The 5,732-nt window shown below is 45.5% G+C and overlaps 1 protein-coding gene across 1 annotated transcript in view; it reads left to right on the top strand.

The window, feature by feature from the left end:
• Nucleotides 1-6: 6 nt before the first annotated feature.
• Nucleotides 7-5,732, top strand: part of LOC116382232 (arginine-glutamic acid dipeptide repeats protein-like) — a 28,930-nt gene continuing 23,204 nt past the window's right edge. The window contains exon 1 of the mRNA XM_031845113.1: nt 7-304. The gene's annotated coding sequence lies outside the window, so the exon portion shown is untranslated. The remainder of the gene's footprint in view (nt 305-5,732) is intronic.

The raw sequence follows: 5,732 nt of genomic DNA on the forward strand, positions 1-5,732 counted from the left end.
GGGGGGGACTAGCTAACGTTACAGTGCCTTTTGCTCGAGGATTTAGGACGCGAACAGTAAACCAGTAAAGTGAAACCGTCTTTTGTTGAAGCAAGTGCTCGCCCGAGCCCCTCCGTGCGGGTTTAAAGAAGAAGAAGAAGAAGAAAACGAGGGTTTAAAAAGTGTCCGTGTTCGTCTCGTTTTGTCCCGGGTCATGGATTTGGCCCAGCTTGCTTAAGTTCGGTGGGTCAACTTGGGCACGGATCGCGTTTTGAACTTGTTTTGCATCAGTCTCTGGGACTCCCACGAATCTCCAGACTGGCGGGTGAGTAGTTACATTAACAAAAAAAAAAGGTTGCAGGACGGTTGTGGTTGGAGGAGGATTTGGAGGGGAGGGGGGGGGGGAGCAATGTGTGGCTGATAAAAGAAACGGGATTTATGACAGAGTGATGAATAAAGCGTGGTGGCCCTCACACTTTGAGCTAAAAGTGTCCTAATTGTGTTTATGCCCGGAGTAGGAAGCGCGTGTGACCTCGAGTCAAATGTTTCTGAGTGCTGAAAGTTGGCTGCATTGTTGTAAAACTTGGCTCTCTGTGGACTGTGGAGCAGACATGGCAACCTCCACGACCCGGCCAGCCTGTAGCAGCAGCTCGTGGGTTTGAAAGTTAGAACAATAAAGTAAACAAATTGAGAGCTCACACTGAAACGTTGCTGCCCAGGAAACAGGCATCAAAGGAACAAAAAAAACGAGTTGTGCGCGTGTGTATTCGAGCAATAGTTAAGGAAAGTTGCAAATTTTTTTTCTATGGATCTTAATGAGACAGTGGCACATACATTTTGACGAGTGGGATTTCCCTAAGTTTCACATTAAGTATTGGCTGTTTGGTTTACAGCCTTGTTCGTGTAATAAATTGATTATTGGACTGTAATTATGGAAATAAGTGGAGTGTTTTTGAAAAAAATGTTTAGTGGGTGACCGGCTGAACCAGCAAACTGTTGAAGTACCATCGAATTAACTTGACCCCCCCCCCCCTCTCAGAGCACCCCAGAGGCTATGAACTCTGGCCCAAGCACATGCAGCTCTCACTGTGGGAGATCTGTGCCTGTTGTTGAAAAGAGCAAGGGGGGCTTGTGTGTGTGTGTGTGTGTGTGTGTGTTTAGGAGGGGGCAGCTTTGGATTTGAAAGCAGACTACAGTTATTTGTCTGAAAGGCAGCTTATCTAATGTTTTCTAGTTGTAGTGGGGGGGGGCTTGTTTACTTCAATCACTGTAAAATTGGCCATAGTAAGTCTTCATGTGACTCCAGTCAGAAGCTGACTCCACTGCTTATGTGACCACACGAGCTCAAAGAAAAGCTTCTGCCCTGAAACAAGATACAAATTGAGGAAAGGGGGGAAGCAGCGATTGCCTTCAATCTCCGCCATATAAAAACAATCCCCTCCTGAAATCCCCCCCCCCGCTGCTGCATTTATTTTTCACCGAGCTATTACATATTACATGGACTCAGATGTTGCATTGCTAATTGCGAGGAGCTAATCTCCACCATGCCCAGGTTCCTGTGGCATTTGTTTTGACCCCCCCTCCCCCTGCTAGCTGAGAAGTGACCTCTATCTTAATGGTTCAGATGTGATTAATCCACTTGAGTGGGACGACACTGCATGGGCTGACGTGGGGCACAAGTACTGCAGATAATGAATGATTGTTGGAACAAAGGGGACATTTGAATGGGAGATATTTTAGGTGCAATAATGCTTAAAAAGTTACCAGTGGTTGTGTTTTGTCAGTGTTCCTATTAACTCACAATGCTGAACTTTCAGCTGGTGCTGTCTCCACTTGTGTGATCTTTGATTCAGATATCATTGACGGATAGAGTGTGAAGATCTTACAGACGACACGCTTTGTTTCCCTTTTTATTGATGGGTTTCAGGAGCCGTCACTTGCCACATATTAGCTTAAAACATGGCGGCGTGAAAAAAGATGGGGTTGGATCATTCCAGTCATATAGCTGAAAGGCCGTCTGTGGTTGATTCTGGTGGCGCTTTTAGACCATAAATGTTTTTCCTGTTGTTTGGTTGTCACTGAATCGAGTGCTGGGCCCGTCTCTGAAATGGTAACTAGATGATGATGTGATTTTGGTTGTATGAGTAACATGCACTATCATGTGGGGGAACTTGCATAGCTTATCCTTCTGAACACATTAAGAAATGGCATCTTCCTCCCTTCCCCAGAGGTTAGAATATCCATTTAGTTTCACTACTTGTGGAGTGTATGAAAGAGGAAGTGGTCAGACCTCTTAATGGAGTTGTACACAAGAGCCTGAGTTGTTCTGAAGTGTGGGAATTGTTTGGGAAGATAACACTGAAGGTTTCACGGCGAGGCTGCTATCAGATGAGAAAACGGCAGTCTTAATCTTAATTATGTGCGCCACCGTACCGCTGTCGGTATCACGTCACATCTCTATTTGCCGTACTTCATACCACCTTTTTTTTTTGTGGGAAATGAAATCTGATGTGCAATTTGATCCGAGTCTGAGTCCGCAGTGTGCGTTTGTTGATTCATGTGAACCAAGGGAATCGTGGTAGCGTTGTGTGAGTCTCCCCCCCCCCCCCCTTTTTCATAAACACGAGTCTCAATGCTGACAAGGTACAGAGAGCTAGTAAACATTCAGCTCACATACGGGCGCGTGTACGAGTGTCACCTCTGAGGAATCTGAGGGGCGATATCCGGATCAAAGAGGCTGTTTCCGACCATACAGAGAGAGAGATGCTTCATGGAGGGAGGCTGTAACGGCTGTCTAGCTGCGCAGAGGCGACCGAATGTTTGACAGGGCATTGGAAAAACGTTATTTAATCTGCTCGCATGATGGCCCTCACTGGGATTGTACCATGCTGCGTCTCTGCCCCCCCCTCCCTGTATCAGGATGATGGCAGTTGCTTTTGCTGGTAGAAAAACACTGCAAAGGTTGTCTGTTTGTTGTTTTTTTACCGGCATGATGTAATGCATAAAGAATCAGAGAAATTGTAATTGATGCAGTGTTGGCGGGCCTCTTAATTGTCTTTCTAATGAGTGAGTCTGCTGGGGTCTTGATATCTTTTCCTTTGGGGTAATGGTCTGAATGACTCGACTGTAGCCATTGTAATTACAAAGGAATGACCCAATTGTTATTATAATAAGCTGCATAAGTGAAAACAGATGTGATGTTTGACCCCTTAAAAACCAAAATGAAAAGATACTGATTGAATAAATTAAGGTCAATTACAACTCTGGCTTTTTGGTTGTGTGAATGTCGCTCGACTGCATCTCAGCCACAGACAATGTTCGTCTCACACTCTCACTTCTGACCTCAAAAACACAGAAATGCGAGAGCCGCCTGGTCATAAAGCCAGCCGTAAAACATCAAGGAGAAGCCATGGCTTCCATGCCATTGTTATTATCATTTCCATCCCCCTACACCAAAGCAGACTCGGGGTTTTAATGGTATGTCTCTTGATGTCTTGGTGATTCTTTAGACGGGTCTCATTTCTATATGGAACGAGCTGGCTCGCCACTTCCTGCCCTGTTGTCTTTGCAGATAGTGGTTTACTAGTGACGTGTTTAGAAGGTGTTAGCCACTGTTTCATGTTTACATAGTGCACATGGAGCGGTGCTGAGGAGGTAGTACCCTCTGCTGGGTGACTGCTGAAATAGGGAGTGATGATCTGGAGAGATACTTTGATTGTTGGAAAATTCCATCTAATTTGTTGTGTGCATGTAGGAACGGCCAAATATCTTGAATTAACATAAACCTTGGGAACCAACGACGAGTGAGAAATTGGGATAATTGAAAATAGGCCCCATCTCAACTACCCCCCCCCCCCGCTCTCTCTGTACATCCTTAAAGCAGCTGAGCCCATCGGAGGGCACTTTCACACATGTTAAGTGGGGGGGGACATCTGGCCTCGTTAATTCAGTGCATGGTAAAGTGGAATGGCGGTCCCCGCAGTGCCGCCTGCTCCGAACGCCGTCAGATGGAGTCTGTGTGTCCTCCCTGTTGACTGTCCCTCTGACACCGTCTCTGGCACTTCAACAAGAAACACCCTCACAATCCCACTGCGATGTTTAAACACACACACGCCGATGTCCGGGGGAGATGGAGCAACAGCGCACACACGTCTCCATGAAATGCTGTAAGGCTGTATTGTGTGGTTTTACTGATCAATCCTGATTTTCATTTCCTTAGTGCAACAAAGAAACCACACGCTCCATGCGATTTAAACAATCACCTCTCCAGGAACAGCTTATTCCCCACCACCATATAAGGATATGGGTAGCCTGTGTCCAGTGAGTCTATGTGTAATGAGTGGGGCTGTCGGAGTCTATGTTGCAGTACCCACCATGGATCTCTGCATCCTCTGCAACGGTCGCAGAGAGTCGAGCAACGGCAGCAGGGAAGCCGCTCACACTGCGCATTCACATCCTATTTTAGCAAGTAAACATTTAATGTGTTTGAATGTATCACAGCTTTATTTATGCATAGAAATCTGCTGTTAAGTCTGAATTATACATTAGCCCGATGAATAATGCATCGATGCCGTTCCTTAATGATTACTCGCCAGGCAGCGAATGGTAATATTTGCTGATAAATTTACCCATTGATCTTGCTTGTGTTTAACCAGGCTTGTAGAGATGATGTTCGCTCCATTTTGTGTTTAGGGAGGCTTTTCTCTTTTCTCAAGGATGTAATCAAAAGCAAGCTAATTGTCAGTTTTTTTAGGAATAAGATGTCTTTTTTAAATGACAAATGAGCCCCAAGGAATTCAAGCAAAATGGATAGAATGTGAATTCTACTGAGTCCTTGTACTCCTTGATTCACCGTTTTCTCGAACATCTCCGTACGGTTGGTGCGTTTACACACCGCTTTCTTCATGGCTGCTCTTAGGATGAGTTATTTATCCACAGACCTCGACAGATCAATGTCCAATTACAGTTTTGTCTTCTTTTTTTTGTTTGGCTCGTGGCCATCACGCTGCAGAGTATGTTTATCTGAAGTACGGAGTCTAGACGATGTCTGCTGACTCGGTAATTTAGCCCGTATTCGGTAAAGGTTTGTCTTTTGATACCTTCGTCTTTATTGGCACCGGTCTCAACAGCCGCACCGAGTCGGATTATTGCCACATTATCCGCATAATGCTGCGAGTCTAGTGCTGCCTACGCCTCGAAGCACAGCCCCGTTATTGTGCAGATGTATTGCTTTGTCCACATAATGAGAAAATATTGACTTGTTGTCACTCACTCATTTGATTAGTTGTGCTGGTGATTCTGCTTTTCATTTGTCACCCTGGCAACGCAAATGGGGGGGGAAACAGCAACAGCCTCTCTTGATCCAGTAATGAAGCACTGGAGCATTGCAGACCATCACATCTGGAAAATCTCTCTCTCTCTCTCTCTCTCTCTCTCTCTCTCTCTCTCTCTCTCTCACAGCAGGAGTGAATGTCTTTATCACTCACGCTGTATCATTGGCACTTGTCAGCTCAGCTAGTATCCACAAAAAGCCAACATTTGACAGCTTTCTCGCCGCAGAATGTGCAGCTGCGTGGGAGGGACGCACTCCAACAATTCCACTTTTGATTTTACAGCTTAGTTGAGTGAGATTTATCCATATTTACAGCATTGGCGAGTTACTCCATTTTCTTTTGTCTGTAAGACGAGCAGCTTAAAGCAGCCTGCTGTGTGTGTGTGTGTGTGTGTGTGTGTGTGTGTGTGTGTGTGTGTGT

Source organism: Anarrhichthys ocellatus, unplaced genomic scaffold (genome assembly GCF_004355925.1).
Source record: "Anarrhichthys ocellatus isolate YVR2014 unplaced genomic scaffold, GSC_Weel_1.0 scaffold5, whole genome shotgun sequence".
In the NCBI taxonomy this organism is placed as follows: domain Eukaryota; kingdom Metazoa; phylum Chordata; class Actinopteri; order Perciformes; family Anarhichadidae; genus Anarrhichthys; species Anarrhichthys ocellatus.